We start from the raw sequence: 18657 nt of genomic DNA, 5'->3' as shown, positions 1-18657 counted from the left end.
AGAACAAAACAAATAACCAGGCTGTAAAAAAATACTTGTCTGACTCAGATTTTACAGAGACGAACAAATTTACATCGTTTACAACTTCACTTGCTCCTTGATCGTCTATAACTTTTGTATTTGAGTTTGTTACTTGCTTGAGAAAGCTTCAGGTCAAACAGGACAAATACTCAGATCAAGGTGAGGACTCACCTGCAGCAGCAGCTTGTACAACACCATTAATATATAAATGATACTTTCCAGTGATCTGATCCTCTGTTGTGTACTCACACACTGCATGGAATCGCCTTTGACTGGCCCACGGCCTTGTGCTGGAGGACGAGGGAGATTGACGCTTTGTAGTACGAGTCTGCTTCCTCCCTCCCGCCTCTGTCCTGCTCTGACTCAGTGGCATTTACACAAGCAACTTTTAATTCTGCAGTAGCTGATGTTTGAGAATAGATCCGAGAAAACTGACTCACGCCGTGCCCACAGAGCTGCTTTTACCTAATCATGCGAGTCCACCCGGGGGGACGACCGAAGGCTGAAAAGGCGTATTTATACAGCTGCAGAATCCTTGGCTAAACCGAGTTGACGGCAAATAAGCGGACAGATGTTTAAAAGAGAGACGCGTGAACTGGAGATGTCTTACAGATACGCGGACACGGTGGGATTTCAGTGCACAAGAGCGTCTCTGTGCACTGCACCATCTCATTCTCTCCCCGAACAAAGCGACCGCGTATTGATTCAGCAACTCAAAAAGCGTTTTCAATTCACATCGCATTTAAACAGTCTCCTCTACACATTTTACTCCACCAAATCCATTAACCTCACCCTCTCCTCTGGCACACGTCACCCCTCCCACTGTCTGTTAACCCCATTCACTTTATTCTCATCCCATCATTTCTGGTTCAGCTCAGATGCTATCATTACCTTTCTGCACACGTCCCGTTTCGGGTGCGATGCTGCAGATACAAATACCACAGTGATTCTAAAGTGTGCTGTAAAAATGTAAAATGACCAGAGGTAGCGTCCTCAGGAGGGCTTTCCTGCCAGTGATCCACTTTAACAAGACTGTTATGGATTCACTTGGCTGCAGAGATGCCACCATCAAACAAATAATCCCAGTCTGTTAAAAAAAAAGGTAAACATTACTACAGCGTATAAAAAGTCACAGTTGGTGCAAACCTGAAAAGCTGAGCAGGCAGCCTTTAACCATCTCTCTTTATGCTGCACATGTTATGTAAAAAGTGCTTTCACAAAGAGGAGGAAGAGCAGAACAGGAATGAAAGGGGGGGAAATCACGGTGGGTAAAATGGTCGGATTCCTCTTGCTTTTGTGCGATATAAATTATGAGGCGTATCTATCTCTGCGGCATTGTTAAGTGCACCTCCCCTGTATCTGATCAGCAGGGCTGCGAGCAGTTTATTAAAAATGGAAGTCATTCTAAATGAGCCCCGTAATGCTCAACCCTTTCAGGAAATCTTAATGGATCCCAGCCTATCTCTGACAAGGTTAAATGCTCGAGGAGACAGTCAGAAATGTTAACAGACTAGATTATGGAGCGAGATGAATATAAACCAGCATGCAGTGCAGCTGGAACACGGGGATGGGTCACAGAGAAATTTGTTGTGTTTACAGGGACTTCAAGCATCTGAAGAATCTGTCCAAGGTCCACAGCTTTGTTTTTTTTCATTTTTGTTATCTAAGGCGATGGATTTATAATAGTGCAACGCACAATGCTTCATGCGTTGCACTATTATAACAGACAACAATACCCCCTTTGAAAGTGCTGTCATTTCCAGCTTCGCTTCGCCAGCACGCTCACGTCCCTCCCGAGAGTAATGAGGAAACCGCTGTTGACTAAAGATCATCAAAGCAGCCAATTTGTTCCCGGGCCTCGGCGAGGCCAAGCGGAGGGAAGCGCTCCGGCAGGACGCGCTGCCACCTCCTCGCCGCGCCGAACACGTGTCCTTCAGACGACACCACTCAGAGGATCCGTTCGGCCTCATTAACGCCGGGGAACTCGGAGCGGAGGAATTCGCCGTACACTTTGGTGACACGAGATTGTTTGAATAATACATTGTCTGTGTTTGTTTGCTGAGGAGTGCCTTTCAAGTCGTAGGGATAAGCTGCTCGTATGCATCTTTAATGTCATGCTCCCCATCTATAATGAATAAATACAATCTGAATATGCTCACAGATGCCATGGAAACCGTGCTTAAGTTGACATGCTGCGACCGGAGCTCGTACTGGGAGTATATTTAGTGCCTCTCGTGTGTGGATTGAAGTCATGGCTGCGCTTTTAGTCAAGATTATGGCTACGTGGTCCAAAGTCAAAGTCACACTCCTCATGCATTAATGTCACTGCTTAATGTGAAGACATTTACCTATAGGACCAGCTTGAGCTGTGCCATAAAAACTCATGGTGTGCATCCAGGCCTAATGTAGGCTTAATTCATTTACAACAAAGGACCTCGCTGCTGCAAAATATAAATATAAAATGATGCGCTACTCTTGTGCATTGCAGATTTCCTACAGGTAATAAAGATTGTAAATTAAAGGGATGCTGAGGGTTTTACAGCAGAGTTCCTTTGGTCGCCAGGGTATCGGACATGGATGCTGTGAAAGGCCAGCCAGCCTTTTAGGACAGAGGGCTTTCAAAAGGACAACCTGTCATGCATTATTACGTCTATCTGTGATCTGGGTCAAGCCCTTGTAATGCATGAGTGCTTTTATGGGCACGCACAAGACGGGCGCGCGGCACACAGGCACTGCCGCGGACCAAGCACAATCAGGTCTATTGTGGAACGAGATGCGCTTATTAACGATCTCCAAATAACCATTAGCTGGCGTGCTATCGGCGCCTGCAGCCACGTGGCTCACGCCGAGCAGATTTACTGCACTGTGCGTGTGTGTGTGTGTGTGTGTGTGTGTGTGTGTGTGTGTGTGTGTGTGTGTGTGTGTGTGTGAGACTTACATCCCTGCCCTCGTGCACCAACAGCGAGGTCTAATACCCACCGCTGAGATTCCTCATCTGCTGGATGCACAGGGAGTGGTGCTGCTCAGGGGGGGGGGGTTGCCTGTACGTGTGGTGAGGGAGCAGGTTGAAGGCAAGGACGCGGGGGCCGAGGTGGGAACGTGAAATAAGTCGTTATTAATTCAGGTGCTGCTCCGGGTCTGACTCGCGCAGTCAATACGAGCGGATGCAGACTCCTCATGTGGTGAGTGATGCCAAATCAGGGCGGAGGATCAGTTTGGAATTATGAATAATGAAGCAGTCAGTATGTTCAATAGCTAAATATTTGCCCACAAAAATAGCTTTCTCTGGGTCTTGTATAAATAATTTACCAGTAACTGCTGTTAAATTGTAGATTAGATATTATATTTCTTTTATAATTAACCCAACAATGAATTGATTGTGATTACTGCTGGTCTCATACAGTTTATGCCAATTCTGTCCTGTTCTATTATTGTTTAAGACCAACAAGAACACATCAGTGAGCTGCACCGCTGCATTATAATTATCATCGTCATCAACCTCACCTACTTCAACACAAATATGCTGTATTTGCACAGAGTGAGACGCTTCCGTGTTGGTTTTCCTCTTGTCCACGTCCAACTTGTTTAACTCAGTTTAGTTTAGTTTAGTTAGTGGAGCCAACATCGGCGAAAGGTCATTTACTGTAAATGCTCAGGTAGAAAGGGGGAAACATCTGTCCCCGATGACCTTTCTGATGCTGTTGAGCTTCTGGCAGATGTTGCACTGCGCAGGCCAGATGAGGAAAGCTTGACAGAAAATCAACAACAACAGCAACATTCAAAGCTGCTCTCGCGGCTTGGCATGAAGCCACTTACTGCACCAGGGAACTGGATGCAGCTCTGACCTCCTTGCAAACTCCGAAGCTCCTCTGCCTCCTTCTGCCATAAAATCATTTTATGTAGGTTAGTAGAAATAAAGGACTATATTGCTCTCTTGACTCCCGGCCCACATGCAGAGCGGTTCACCGGATCGATAGCAACCATCGCTTTTACTTCCCCGTGGCTCGAGCTGGGAGAGTGAGGTCCATCAGTGGAACTGCTCCCGAATGAAGCACTTGTAGGCTCTTTAGCATTTCTGTCCCCCCCGATGACCGACTCACACGTGCTCATCACTGCCACACGCGTAACTTTGAATCAAAGCTGAACCCACTAAACGTCTTACTTGTTGTAAAAGTGCATTGACAAACACTTTCCTGAAGATTGATTTTTTTTGGCCAAACATCCCTTCAGAGTTCGTGCACAAACAGCTTGAATAAAGTTTTCTGCTTTTCATTATTCGGTGGTTTACTCCTACTCTTTCTATCTTGGAGTGAAACAGGCCTGCAGAATATAAACGGAGCAAAAAGAAAGAAAAGTTTTTATGTGTGTCTGGATTTATGTAGTTCCTACATGTATTTCATGAACAGGTAAATTTTGTTATTGATTAAAACAAAGTATTAATTTATTTAGGAATGAAAAATTTATAGGACTAAACAATAATTTGCACACAGACGCAAGAAATACAGTGGAACAAATGCTGTGTTGCATGTTGTGCAGTGTTTTGAAGGGAAGTGGGAGTGGGTGGAGAGGATGCAGAGCCTCCTCCTACATGCGCAGCTTCAACATATGGATGTGTGGTGATCTGGCCTCTGCTCTGCTGCTCCTAATGTTTCTGTCCCGTATGCTGTGGGACGGAGTGAGTCAGTCCAGTGGTGTGGAAAATGAGATCATTAATTGGGACTCATCAACAAGGTATCTTTGATAAATGGTTTAATAAGTCTTGGGTGGTTGTAGGGGAGGAACCTCGTAGGCCAGAAGCATAGAGCTGGTACACTAATAATCCGCATTTGTTCCGTCTTCCTCTTGTTTTGTGCTCCTGCCAGCGCCGCGTTACTGCCTCTGATGCCATCTGACGTCTTCATCCTGTCTGTGGCAGCCAGCCCACTCATTCCTTAAGAACCGCGCTCAAATACATATTTTCACTTTTCAAAAAGGAGAAATAATTTCCCCGAAGCAGCAGGACGCTGTCGTTTTTTTAGCAAACGCCACTCAAACGTGATTTCTTGCGGACTGCTCTCGGCATTTGATTATCCAGCGCTATTAGAAGAGCGGTTACTCGCACCCGGGCCTGATTTAAAACAATCAAACAGCGCACGGTGCTTTCCCCGAGTGCAACCAGGTGACTCACAGATGGGGGTTTATTTGTTCTGGACAACAGTGAATGTCTACACACGATTGAGACTCATATAATAGTGGTTCGTTTGATGGTTTGCTGTTTTCAAGGTATTTGCTGTAAATTAGGAATCAGTCGACCTATTGCTGCCTGTGACGCGCTGTTGTCCGAACACCTTCACCTTGAGTCTCTCTCTCTCTCTCTCTCTCTCTCTCTTTCTCTCGCCCTTCTCTCACTTCCTCTCTAACTCGCTCGCCCCGCTGAGCCAACGCGCTCTGTGCCAAGAATGCTTCACATCTGCCTCCCTGGGGCACAGATGATGGCGGCGATGTGGATTTAAGAATGTGTGTCTGTGTAAATATTTGGCTGCACCTCGGGCGCGTCCTGGTGGGAAAATGCCACTTTGTGGCAAAATAAGTGCAGCGCTGAGGTCGGGCAGCGATGTCCTGCATCGCCATCATCAGGCCTCCTGACAACACAGGGGAGAATGGGTATTTACTGAAGTAGGGGAAATAAGGGCAGACGTAATAGATGAGAGCAGCATCGCTTTTACAGTGTAATGAAATTACCCAGAAGGACACATAAACTGTAGAGAGCAGTTGGGATTTATTAGTTAGCAGGCTGAGCCACACGAGTTGGATCTGACAGCTGCTTTGAGTTTAGCCGAGCGCTGAGTTCATCAAAATGACGGTTATCGTGCTGTAATGGATCACTAGCCTTCGCCGTGCGGTTAGATGCTTTGTTGATTCCGTGCGTCAAGAGGGGGATATTTAAGTCTGAAAGCAACGTTTTACCTCTTTAACCCCTCTAGCACCAGTTGGAGCGTCGATGGACGCGTTATATGCAAGCTATTGCTCGGCTGATGTGTCTATTAGGAGAGCGTTTTGCCAGATGAATGGACTAAAGGGTGGAGGAACAATGAAACGTCTGCGTCAACGACTGAGGGAGAAATGTGATTGAGTTTATCGTTCCCGAGTTGGAAAGCTGCAACAGTTATGGTCCTCACAAAAGAACCATTTATTCTCACCTGAATGAGAATTTTCCAGCAGTTATTATGAAAAATCCCTTGAATGTTACGCGCTTTCCTGGGTTTTAATTCACTGGCTGATATTAGACGATGTGACAGATAAGAACACTGCAACTTCACCGCTTTAATCCTCACACTGTTTATGTGTTTAAGCTGGAGAAGGTAGCTACAGTAAAGCTGGCTGGGACTCCAGACTGTATGTTAAATATATTACCCACAAATTATTCTGGGATTGTGTTTTATGAGGTACTTCGCTGGGTCTTCAGGGGGTTTTGATAATTACGGCTGTGATTTATATGTGTTTTCAAATCAATTCCTGAGGTCTTCCAAAAAGCTGAGGAAACACGGCATCAAAAACGTGTCACCCTCCTTCTACATATTGGAGCCAACATGACTGATCTCAGTCCATCTCCAGTATTTTACAATGCGTCAGGCAGAAGAGATGTCCAAACCTTGGACTGGTAGTTATTTATGAGATATAGGTTTGTTTATATCTTACTGATGTACAGTACACGCAGGTGTCAGATATTGAAATATGTTCATATCAGAAGCTTGTTTGAGTTCCTACAGAGCGTTCACCTCCACGTCTCCCACTTACGTACATAATAAATCACTTTTTCCCTGCTGCTTTCAAAATTCCTTTTTCCCTTTAATTAATGTTTTCCTATTAGAAATGATTATTCTAGCTACATGGGATAACTTGTTATTTCCATTGTCAGGCCCCTGTGGCTGTGACTCTCACTCCTCCTAATGGCCTTATTAATACTTAGCTCTAACGTTGGCTGACTGGGAGTTTTTTTTAGTTGCACTGAATGCAGTGAATTCATTCATTCATTCTGCATGACGTAAAGAAGAGTCGTTACATATAGTGTCTCTGTCACTGTGAGCCTGCGCTTATGCATTTTCTTGAATTCGCTGTATCTTAATGGTTTTAATACCAGCACTTTGAGCTATTCCTGTTTCAAATTGCTGTCAACTATTGTATCAATGCGGCACCTTCATGCCTCAGACAGAGACATTGGTTTCTTTCCTTCGTGACACCTTCGTTGTTTGATGTGGACATTGAGATTTTGAACCTTGCTTCACATGGTTTCCAAAAAGTCAATAAGAACCATTGTAAGCTATTGTTGGGCCCCGGTATAAATGTAATCAATGGCAGTTTTCTCACCAGTGTTCGCAGCTATGACGACTTATAAGTCAAGCGAACACAGGAGTAAAGGCCCCTTTGTCTCCCTGCTGTGGTAAATCACAGCCAAAAGAGGCTGGAAGCCCATTTACAAGAAAGGAATTGTAACCCAATAGTAGGAGGGAAATAAGAGCCGATTAAACGACAGTAAGGACAAACTAAATACGTCTGGCTCGTCAGCATTATGTGGTTTAACAGCTCAACCTAACATCATCATCCTCTTTCTGCTGAAGGTTGAAATACCAATAACTCAGCCTTAGATATATTTGCATTCATTCCACTATAGAAAAATGTAAAGCCTGCGTGAAACATCCCAGATTAATCTTGAATATGTGTTGATGGCTTTTGTCTGTCATCTGTTTGCTATATAACGTCCATAGGCTCCTGCACATCCACCCCCCCCCCCCCCCCCCCCCCCCCCCCCCCCCCCCCCCCACCCAGTTCTCACTATCTGCTGCACTCGTTTTCCCACTGGGTGGAGGAGCTATAAATTAAAGTGGGGAATTACTGCTAACTGTTGGAATAAATTAAGGCGCTTTTGCGTCTGTAAACACTGTCTGACTGCGTAATTACACTCCCACTCCCACTGAGACGCCATGGAAAGGGAGGATAAGGGGAGAAATGCGGCGTAGACGGAGCGAGGTGGCAGTGGGAGACGGAGAAGAAGGGGAAAATGTCACAAGGGGCGTGAGATGCCGGGTTCGCGGCGTTCGAGGCTGACGACTCCTCCAGACTGGGTGGGGAAGGTGACATTGGACGTTACGATCTCCATCACCATAATGGTCATCGCTTCTGCTGGAAACGGTTGCAAACTGCAACGGTGCTGTGTGGAGCTGCAGGTCACTGTCTCAGTTTAGTTTTATGGATGCTTTATGGAGAATTGAGGTATAGTTGTTGGTCCTCAGGGGTGGAGCCTGAAGGAAGCCGTACCCCCCTGTGCCCCCCCCAGTGCCCCCCCCCCAGTGCCCCCAGTGCCCCCCAGTGCCCCCTGCCAGAGTTAGAAGGTGATAGGTGCTTTTACTTATGAATATGAATGTGAATTCAAAAGTGAATGAATATGTGTAGCATTGAGACTGGCAGATGTTTGTTGCAGGTCATGGCTCTTACCTCTGTTTTGAAAGGAAGATGGAAATTCATACATATACAGACTTCAAACGTGCCCCTACTGTTCCCTGAGCTGCTCCCACTCGACCCTGGTTTTCATGTGAACACGTGCATATGTACAAACGTTAATTACTCCCGTGTCTACACAAGTAAATGTTCTGTTTAATTTCCAGAATCACTGGATTCTTGTGATATTTGTTTAGCGATATCATTTAATATCAGAACATATTAAGTTGTGTTTTTGGCCTTTGGTGCATGGAATAAAAGAACTTATTAATACTATGTCCAGAAATCAGGAAGAGAATTTGACTGACTAATTATTCATCCTGTTGTCTGGTCCTCTAATAAATTATAAATATGTCCTTGTTGAATTTTATCTATTCATCTAAAGAAAAATGTGGTGAATCACATTCAAATGCTTGTCAATCTACACTAATTACAAAATGGTCACATTAATGGAATTGCATTTAGCAGGACAATAGTTGGTTGAATGGTCTGAGAGCAGCCTTATCACAAAAGGATCTTAACAGCTGTCTATGAGAGGAGCCGTCGATGGACGACGTCGCGTCATCTGCCTGAGCGCAAAAAAAAAACCCTCTTTGGCTCGTCGTACGAGAGCCGAGCAAATTTAATTAACACATCTGAAAATGTACACGCTCCTGTGCACACACAAACACACATCTGTTGACAGTGAGTCACGCAGTCAAACAGGGCTGTTGACATTATCCAGTTCGGCTCAGTGTTTCGGTGCACGGCCCCGGCAGCTAAATAAATGAAGGCTCCATAACGCTGGGCTCTTCTCACCGTTTGATTGTCCGGCTGCCGTGAAGAAATCAACACCCGGCCCGTCTGCCGGGTCCAGACCCTCCGACGTCTGGACCCGGCTGCAGTGATTAGAGCCTATTGTCGTCTGCAGTGACTCCTCTGATGGTGTTGTTTGCAGCTGCACATGGAGGCACATCAGGCTGATGGAGCGTGCGTCAAGCACAGTGTGGGGAGTCGGATGCTGAGTGTAGGGTTGGGAACGATGCTACCGGGTCGGGTTGGGTCACAGGCCATCATGCTGGTTCCTCACTCAGCACCACTTGTTGGTTACATGCTCCAAACCCAGTTCCATCAGCTCGCCGTGTCCCGGCTGCTATGGTTACCATTTTTACAGCATTACAACACCCTCAGATGTTGCAGTAATTGCTGGAATGAGAAACACTGCCATAAAGTGCACACAATCACATACATTTGCTGTGAGTTCTTTTGAATCTTTAATGTTACAAGCTGATGCTCTGCATTTTGATTGTGGGAATTACTGAGTGTTGCCGTTTTTTTTTTCCCATTGGCTCTGTTGGTGTTTCTCTTCGGTGGAAGACGTGGACGATAATGGTAAAAGTGGCACGTTCTGCTGATGGAACGTGAGGCTGACATCAGCTGATTCACGGAGAAGCTCGCGAGCTGACGAGTATTGGTTTTTAATGCGCAACTGAAATGTAAGCAGCTGGTCTGTTGTGGATCCCACCGGTGGGATTTGCAACACTAGGTCCCCACAAGGCTCGGTTCCTCCCACGGCGAGCCGTGGAACCACATCACTCTGGGGACCGGAGCAGATGTCCAACCAATTTGAAAAGCGCTTTGAAAACACTCTCTGTCAAGACTCGGACCAACAGCGCCGTGATTGGACAGAAACACAACCTGCCCAACATGTTGAGTCTAATTAGTAAAAACCTGAGCCTGAAATGTGATAGAGAGTAGATAGATAGAAAATAGTAGATAGATAGATAGATAGATAGATAGATAGATAGATAGATAGATAGATAGATAGATAGATAGATAGATAGATAGATAGATAGATAGATAGATAGATAGATAGAAACCTTTATATTATGCAAAATACATACAAATGAAAAAAATCACAATTGTGTTCCAGCCTCTTAATCCTTCCCATCCTTTCCGCCTCAGTCTTTCTGTCCTCTGTTTCTCTTCTCCAGCCTAAGCCAGTTGACTGGGGGGTGATTTTCCCTCTCTCTCTCTCTCTCTCTCTCTCTCCCTCTCTTTCAGAAATAAAACACGTTTCAGCGTCCGAGGGGCAATTTATGCAGCGCGAATAGCAGATATAGCCGAGAGCCAGCACGTTTCTGCAAAGGCGCACGATGAGCAAGCGGGGACCGGTCCGGACACTAATTAACATAATAAGGCGCACAAGTTCGCCAGCGAGTCGGGCACGTTTTATTCCCCCGTATTACCATGTAGCCAGTGCCGCAGCGGGGAGATAATCGGGCGGAGGGAGCAGTTACAGAGAGGAGACAGAGGGAGAGAGAGAGCGAGCGAGAGAGAGAGAGAGAGAGAGAGAGGAGCTGGCAGCACATGATCGCACAGGCTATCCAGTCACTGGTCAACTGGAGCATTCATAATTGCGCTGGCGACAACATATGGGAATACAACAAAGCGAGATTGTGGTCACACCTGGTTCTGGAGGACGTCGGAGGAGCCATGCGGGAAAAGGGCGGCCAGATCTAATGGACTTTGCATCGAATAGAGCGGAGAGAGAGCGGGAGAGCGGCGTCTGAAGCGCCATCCGGTAGGTGAGCCTTGATTGATGTGCGCGGACTGCCAATATGCCTTTCATCATCGGATGTGGCACGGATTTCACCTTATCGCGGTTTCATTGCGCGTTAAAGCCCGGCAACTATTTGACACGTTGAATGTTGTCTTCTGTTTGTGGCACGTTTAAAGGAGAAATAAAAAAAACCCGGCTCTGTCTGTGAAACAATACAGTCGAGTCTTCGCAAATGCCACTGGGTTGAGGATGCGGGTTTCAGTGACTAGCTGGTAGTCAGACGTATATAAGCTGAGCAGGGGGTTCTGGTTCTGAGGCCCAGCATGGGTAGAAATTCAAACAAAAGCAGAGGACAACATTAAAGCAAATGGCCGGAATGCAAAAGAAAAAGGCAGCACAATGGAAATGCATAATTAAAATATATCCTAAATATTTCTATTAGTGATCCACGTTTAATGCAGCAGGAGTCTGACTCTTTGTTTTAATGAAGTGCTGTCTGGCGTCACTGCACGTATTAAATCAGCACGGTGGCCTGATCAGTGACGACTGTAAAGTTTATCAGGTGAGTCCTGGATAACCTGCACCTGCTCCCAACCTTCCCACTGCCAAAGGCACGGGGACGGAGTCACTGCATGTATTAGCCCTGCAGCACTGCCTCCCACCACACAGCAACCACTAAATTAATGTGAGACGAGAGCAAGTGAACAAACATATACAGCAAACACGTAACAAGGCATCGCCGAGACCAGTGGATCCAGTGGCACGTTAGCAGAGACGCTGCTCATATAGCTATGGATTACTGCATATTCCATCATTGATAAAAACTAAAGATTAAAATATATATTTATGAAGTGCAAACACACAAGAAAATGAGTGAGGAGTTGTAGTGACCACTAAATGGCCTCATAGATGACCACATTTTCTCAGAACACTGAACTAAGATTTGGAGCAAGTGACCTTTTTTTATTGGCCAAAGTCCACAGAGGGGACACTTTGCAGAGGTGAAACAAAATGGTGATGAGAGCTCACATTAATAAGGAACCGCAGAAGCCGGAGATTTGACGCGATCCAACCTGCGCCCGCGGCTCCCGGGCGATAGACAAACAGATGGTATCTCTGAAGGAATTCATCTTGCGAAAGTTGGAATGGGTATTCTTGGATGGGGTACCCTCTGACTCGCTGGCACCGACGCCGGAGTCTGGCAGTAATGATGGCAGTCATGGTGGATGGCCTCGCTGATTACATCGCTCAGCCTTATGACTTCGCCCAACAACTTCCAAAAATAAACACGCGAATAAATAAGCAAATCCGCCCGAGTTGCGCCGCGGCCGATGCTGAGGCTGCACAGTGTTGATGGAATTGATTTGCATGGCTTCATCGTACATCAATAGAGACGCAGGCGGTGGAGGTCTGCAGGCGGAGGACGGTGCGGCCTGCCGTGGTCGCTACTGGTTTGAATAGTGTGGCTTTCTAATGGATTCATTTGGAGATTGGGTCCAAGGTCTTTGTGCTTTAAGGGTCTTAGTGTGTTTGTTGATTAGAAAGGGGGGCATTTATTCAGCGAGCACAAGACTGATCTGTCTGTGCTGCTATTGTTCCGTTTTCCCCCAGTTCGACCCCCCCATGCCGCCGCCGCTGCCGCCGCTCCAGTGCTGAGATACAGCTTCAATCACTTATTGCATTACAGACAACACTTAAAATCCGTATTCCGTGTCAGGTGATTTACGCCTTCGGTAAGCAGCTATGTAATAGGCGGGCTAATGCACGGGGAGTCATTCATTACTACATCTTGCCTTGGGGCTTACTTTCAGTAATGACCAGCTCAGTGTAAGTGTGTCTCGCTTGGCACCTGTAGCAGATCAGAGGCTCAGCCCGTTGCCGCCGGTGATAAGTCAGCCCGTCGCTAGTTCAGCCTCCCGCGCGTCGCTTCGCCCGTCGTCCGACTCGTTGACGTCTGGCGGCTCTTCCGCGTATTAGTTTGGGCTAAATATTGCGGCGATGTAGTTTTTCTGCTCAGCTTTTCCAAACCAGATGGAAGCGGTGGCCGGCCGAGCTCACTGCCCCTCAGCTACAGCCCTCCTCGCTCACACTGAGAATATGTGAACTTCCTGTCCATAAAACATAACAACACAGCCATTATATTCATGACAGTGCAGTCATTATAGGAATGACAGCCTTCCTGCTGCCCATTGTTGCCGTCGGAGCCAAAGAATTGATGAAAAATTGATGGTTTGCCGTGTCTGTGCTGGGCAGTAGGTGGGAACCTGTCAGAACAGGCTGGAGGTGGACTGACAGACGGGATTTAAACAGCTCATGAAAAGAAGTTGGGATTGACTTTGACAGAAAGCACCTATAGTCGGTGTTGACTCGCCGCTAATTGCAAGGTAAGTCCTTTCTAGATGCTGCAGTGGTGAAACAACGCAGATTAAAGAGACGCGGGAGCACTAATTAGTGCTGCTCAGTAACAGACTGGAACATTTACGAGCACGCAATCAGATGATGCGTTTGAAAGGTGCCGTTTGCCACCAAGCCGAGCGGTGCAGGGAAGCTCGGGCGAGGGGTTAAAAGGCATTTTGCAGCCATTGTTTCTGCTGTTCTAATGAAAGCTGTGCTTGAGCCACTTGCAGCAGCAGGAACAGGAAGAGAGACACAGCCTCTCTCTTCTCCGGGTGGAGGCAGGGGAGGAGAGGGAGGGCTTTCTGGAGCCGCTGTGGCCCTCAGTGCTTGTACCCTTGCCACAGGCCTGCGCTGAGGTGGACGGCCTCTATCTTTGGCCACGGCCGCGAATTAATTAGTCGCACATTCGCGGGGCAAACAGTGCGTTGACAAACCTCCGCAGGTCCGCTGGATCGGTATTAGTCAGCTGGCCGGGAGACAAGAGCGGGGCAGCTTGTGACAGGATGCCCGCCTCTACCTCCAGTTAAATGAGCAGTCGCATCTGCATTAGGCTCAGCCTCCGCTCACAGCGTCCACGCTTCTTCTTCTTCATGTTTTTAAGTTGAGCATTCTGGTGATGCTGCCCAATGTGTCTCCTCCTCATTCGCATGCAGATTATGGCGTGGCGTGATCTCCTTTGTGAGCACTTGAGCAGCCATTAGCGCATTTCATTGGTGAAAAGTTGGCACCGTTGCGTTCGGTGGATTTATCCGGACGTTTATTGTGAACTTCCTGTCATCCTGAGAGTTTTATGAGCGCCGTTTCATTTGGCAGTTGCGGCGGCGACGGCGGCATCAGCACATAACGCTGCAAAACCCAAATCCATCCAAGTCAAATAAAATACCAACGGACGTAAAAACATTTCAAACTGTTCCCTAATTGCTTGAACATTAGCGCGAAACAGTCACACTTGGTTTTGTGTGAGGTAATTATTAGCAGGTTTGGTCAAATTAAAGATTTTAGTCCAACAGCTACCTGAACACAGTCCTGCACAGCAGCCACCGCTACGTGGTTCCGCTGCTGCAACCTTGTGTATAATTTAACAGGCACCTAGGAAAAGTCTTTTTACGTCGGCTTCATGCTGTTATGCATGAAATAGACATTCAAACATGGTATTTTTATGTCGTTTCCAAGATTCTGAATATAATGATGTCAAGCAGAGCATGAAAATAGATGGTAATGACCGTAAAGCGTTCCACCTCACTCAGGGCATTGTGTTCATCAGCGCTGATGCTCGTTAGAGCCGCAGCCGCCCTGTTACGACGCGGAACCGGGCGCCGGGGATGTAAATCCGCGTCTTTGGAGTCGAACTGTTCTGCATAAACGCGTATACGCACAAAAAAAAACCCACACAGCCAGTGGATCAAAGGATGTTGATAAACAGGAAACCAGTTCATTAGGTTGGCGGCGTGAACAGCGGGAGCTCCGAGCTCGTCGCGGCATAAAGGGAGAAACCATGACCCCGGCAGACAAAGGAGGCGAGCTCCCGGTGTCATGCATCTGAAAGGGGACGGCAGCATGCAGTCAGTGGCACCGCTCAGGCCCTTTATGTGTCCCATGTTACTGAATGATGCTTTTCTCTGGGTGCTGAACTCAAATGTGCAGTGAAAGGACGAGCACCAGTGAGAGGAGGAGGGTAAGCTTTAGGACATGACCAATTAATGAAACATGGCCCATTAACAAAGTAAAGCCATCCATTATAGAAATAAGTCCAATAAAACCCCTAAATCAATGGCGCACTGTAGCATTGTGAACGACATACGGTTTCAAATCAATCCAAGGGAGCACATGTAACATGACGGGGGGCGAAGGGCCACTTGAGCTCATCTGACAGGTCCGCGGGTCGTCTGTACATCAGTAACCGGCGCTGTTGTACCTGCTGTCGCTCAGCGGGTACAGCAGTGACATCCCCACACGCAGCCTCGCAGGCTTTGGTGAATATGCAGAAGAAGAAGCAGAAGAAGGAGAAGAAGGAGGGAGGCAAAGCTCGTGCTCCGAAATGAAACCGAAGCCGGCGCAGGTGCAAGTGCAAAAGGCGGGGGGATCGACAAGTCCACGATGTTTGTAAGTGGGCGCCGCCAGGAAGCGCTCCCTCTCCCCTGCGACGCCTCAGTCCCGCTGTGTGTGCCCTGCAAATGTCCCCTGATTCCACCAGATATGACAGAACCACTTACTACGGTTGGAGGCTGGAGAAACCCAACTTTCTGCAGTCATTCCGTCTCCGCGCTACTTTGAATATCTTCAATTTTGACCGTCATAAAGCCTCTTGATGTCTCGGTCCTTTTCAAAACAGAAAAAAACGCTGTGAGCTGCGGAATCGCTGGGCTCGGACTGTGCATGCAGAACGAGCGGTTCACCCGGAGATGAAAGCTCTGCACAGATAAAAGCCCTGCGAGGATGTGGGGTCATCGCAGCGCTGACAATGTCCAATATCTGGCTTTACTTTTAAGAGCGGTGTCCTAGTGTCCCCGAATTGAATGTTGAATAACAGTAGTTGTGGGAACAGACATCAATAGCTCCAAGCTTCTTTTGAGAGAGAACTGAGCTGGACTAAAATCACAATTTATCCATCTCAAAAGAGCCTGTGTTGCTGTCGCGCAGACGATATTATTTCCCCCTTTATACAAAACACGGCCACAGCGGCGGAGAAGGCAAACTGCATCATCTCTCAATTTTCATTTGTCCTTCATTTCGCTAGCAGCGTCTGGCTGCACGGGAACAAGACATAACGTAATAAAAATCTAACCTCGCTTCTATTGTCTCCTCCCTTTGAGAATCCGCTTCACTCGTCTCGCTCTATTCTGTGCGTTTCACATTAAAAGCAAAAAAGAAACACGGTTTGGATTAAATGAAGCTTGAGAACAAGTAGCTCACGTAACACAGGGCGACTCACAGCCTTAGAGACACCACCACACGCTGCTGGACTGGTGTGAACTGGTGTTTGAGGCTTAAAGGGTGAAGGGTTGGACTTATACATCATTATCATTAGCATAATTTGGAATGTGTGTGAAACAAAGACATTTAAAAGCATAGACCAGAGGCTAAATGTTGTTTAGCTTAAGTAGACGTGAAACAAGTGTGTGAGGGCCGATGGGCTGACATTTGTTGACAGTGAGGCATTTCCACCCAGCTGGAGCCAGTGTGTGCGTTCTAATGATATGCTGATCTCTTGTATTCTGTAAAGTCTTGTGAAAAGCCCGATCATTAATTTTCGCTTATTCCGCCAGTGATGTTTGACGCCGTTTGACAATATCTACACACAAATTAAAAAATCAACACGGCAGCCGAGGACTGTGTGAGCTACTGTATAGACGGAGGCCATTAAATATTAATGTTTTCCCACGAGGCGGAACATGAGCTGGTGGCGTCTGCGTGCGTCGTGGCCCGGAAAAGCGTCCGGACACGTATTCATCTGTAAATGTGCCGCAGCAGCGCAAAGAATATCGGACGCCCCGCGTGTCGGATCCAGCGTGGAGCCCCTTTCAGGGCAACTACTGTACTGTCCTGTGAACCGGAATTCTCCTTCTCTGTGGCTGTTGATCAATGGACCTGAAGAGGGGAGTCGTGACACCGAATTCTTTACAGTGTGTTGTTAGTGCAGCGGGCACCATTAGGGGTTCACGCCCGTCTTCATTCGTCAACCCAGATTAGAAAATGAGCTTTTCTCGGACTCTTCGCTTTTCCCACTCATAATTGCGGTTTACTGTCCTTTGCTGGTTTGATCCTAATGGAGGCAGTAAACCTCTAAAAATGGGAATGACTCCATTTACTTGGAGTGCTTTCCCAAGTGTTGCGCCAAGAAGACTCATTTCTCATCACATTTTTCTCTCATATTATTGAATTTGTATTTTCATCACATTTCGCAGCCACTGGCCGAATAAATTGGAGTCTGTGTCTGTCTAATTAGAGGGAAAATGAATCCATACCCAAAAGGATGTGTGTGTTTTTGGTTAAGGTTAAATGTGTCTTGTTTGTTCCTCTATGAGGAGCTTCTTTGTACAGAGGAGCTTTATTTCCCCCGTCTGTCCTAATTAGTTGGGGGAGCGTGGTAATGAATACTGCAACAGGCTGTGGGGAAACCTGTACACAAGTCAGGCCTAAATGCCAAAATCATGGGGACGCAGGCCAGAAATCTGCTATATGTGATCGCCTCCATATTTACTTATTGTCATCACCATGAAAAATGCTAACCCCTACTTCCGTCTCCTTATCGTGCTCCCTTTCTTTCCTTCAGCATTGTTTTCTCCTTTCTCCCCCTCTGACGTCGACCTTCGTTCTTTCAAGCTGCCATGTTTTTCGTTATCATCAGAGACAAATGAGAAACAAGAGAGGAGGAACGCCTCGGGGCTCGTGTCCTCACATCATCACCACTCCCTTTATCTCTGGCTCGCCCCACCCTCTCTCGCTCCCCGTCCTCCATCTTTCCGTCTCCCTGAGTGACAGCTGGCAGCCGGTAGGGTACGGCGGGCGCGCCAGCCCGAGTGCCGGCGCCTGCCAACGGACTCGAGAAGACACGCGTTTAGGCCTCGCGCGTCGCTGCGGTGGGAGGCGGGAAGGCACGCGGCGCCGCGGTCATCGGAGCACGCGACCGTACGGCCACGCGAGGCCCGTAAATGAGTCCGGTGGGGCGGGCCGGGGGCGGAGGCCACACAGCCTGCTGCCAGGAAACCAATCACCGGGAGCAGCCGCATCGGAGGAGCCGATTAGAAAGAAAGATTTTCAGATTGAGATTCAAATTCGATGAATCTGTTGTTGACGATATCCTAAAATAATTCCTCATGACACCACGAAGAATTCATTGCCTCCGCTCGGTTAGCTTGTTCTATTTCCGCCGTAGCAACAATTAAAGTCTGCTTTGTTGCTCGTGTGCCTTTTTTCCCTCCATTTTTCTTCCCCACCAAAGGAGCAATGGGTGCTTCTCATTTAAATTCAGGAGCTTTATGAAACGCTGCAAAGGGAAGACGTCTCCTGTAATGACTCTGCGATATGCAAACAGCACCTTTTATTACCTGAACAGCATGTGCCACCTGCTTCCCGTGTGCAAAAACACCCAGCAACATATATAAATGTTTAGCTTGGCACTAGCGAGCGCAGATGAGCACAGTGTTGGAGATGTGATATTCCTACCCATAAGTGGTGTCGAAAACAGGAGAGACAGCCTCCGCCGTTACTCTTTGATAATT

At 47.3% G+C, this 18657-nt stretch overlaps 1 protein-coding gene across 2 annotated transcripts in view; it reads left to right on the top strand.

Moving 5' to 3' along the window:
- The first annotated feature begins 10562 nt into the window (after positions 1 to 10562).
- Positions 10563 to 18657, top strand: part of flrt1a (fibronectin leucine rich transmembrane protein 1a) — a 28396-nt gene continuing 20301 nt past the window's right edge. Inside the window, exon 1 of one of the 2 annotated variants that reach the window (XM_029174061.3) lies at positions 10563 to 11059. The gene's annotated coding sequence lies outside the window, so the exon portion shown is untranslated. Of the gene's footprint in view, positions 11064 to 18657 lie in introns of both variants that reach the window. The other variant, XM_029174062.3, reaches the window with a different exon arrangement.

The sequence above is a fragment of the Betta splendens genome, chromosome 14, assembly GCF_900634795.4.
Source record: "Betta splendens chromosome 14, fBetSpl5.4, whole genome shotgun sequence".
Taxonomy (NCBI): Eukaryota; Metazoa; Chordata; class Actinopteri; order Anabantiformes; family Osphronemidae; genus Betta; species Betta splendens.
Note: the sequence above shows the minus strand (reverse complement) of the source record. Positions and strands in the feature narration are given on the sequence as shown.